General features: G+C 43.9%; 1 protein-coding gene across 1 annotated transcript in view; it reads left to right on the top strand.

The window, feature by feature from the left end:
* The window catches only part of ACTR5 (ARP5 actin related protein 5 homolog), a 26,483-nt gene that overhangs the window by 12,664 nt on the left and 12,754 nt on the right, over positions 1-1,065 (top strand). The window lies entirely within an intron of this gene.

The following is a 1,065-nucleotide window of genomic DNA, read 5'->3' on the forward strand; positions in this document are numbered from 1 at the left end:
CTCAAAAAAAAAAAAAAAAGAAAAGAGAACATGATGACTGAAGTCCACAGGGACATGGGTGAGTATAGCAGTGGGACTGACCCTGGCCCAACTGAAGTTCTATCAGGAGGGATTTCACCTATAGACATCTGGGCCCCTGAAGGGGGAAATGTGCATATAAATATGGAGGAACAGTCACACACCAGCCCTGGTGCTGCTTTGAACCTGAACCTGTTCCTCTGATGGTTATTTGACAGTCATACACTCCCTTTACCGTTCTGGTGTTTTATTCATTATATCATGATTGATAGTTCACTTTCCCTCTCTTCCATTTTGATGTTCCCTAAGGGCAGGGATCACGCTTTATAAGTACTTTATGTGAGTTTTTACAACTAGTAGCTATGCTCAGTAAAAAATGTGCAGGTTATCTTAAGGTCAGCCTTTTATTAGCTACTAAAGACTACATCTTTGAATAAGCTTCTTGATTTTCTTCACTGTTAATAAATACTTTTTTTTTTTTTTTTTTAAGAGGTAGAGTCTTACTTTGTTGCCCTCGGTAGAGTGCCGTGGTGTCACACAGCTCACAGCAACCTCCAACTCTTGGGCTTAGGCCATTCTCTTGCCTCAGCCTTCTGAGTAGCTGGGACTATAGGCGCCCACCACAATGCCTGGCTATTTTTTGTTGCAGTTTGGCTGGGACTGGGTTCAAACCTGCCACCCTTAGTATATGGGGCTCCGCCCTACCCACTGAACCACAGATGCCACCCTGTTAATAAGTATTGATGTGGCAAAAAGAGCAGGTGGTAGGGCTCTGCTATCCCCTGGGCAATCCAGACCCTGGCACCTCAGGGCCTGCATGGGTGGGGGGCCACAGGGGCAGTCTCTTGGTCACTCCTCAGTGCCCAAGTCATAGGTTGGGTCACCAGTCTTTAAAATTAGAACAAAGTATTGATAAGTATATGCATTGTTCCTGAATTTGTCCTCCCTGTGGTTCCAAAACATAAGAATTTACTTACTGCCTTGAGATATGTTTTAGGCAGGATTAATCAGACTAGCTTCTTGGCTTTTTGTTGTTAAATCAGCTTT

This window comes from Otolemur garnettii, unplaced genomic scaffold (assembly GCF_000181295.1).
Source record: "Otolemur garnettii isolate 467f Iridium unplaced genomic scaffold, OtoGar3 scaffold00023, whole genome shotgun sequence".
NCBI classification, from domain to species: Eukaryota; Metazoa; Chordata; class Mammalia; order Primates; family Galagidae; genus Otolemur; species Otolemur garnettii.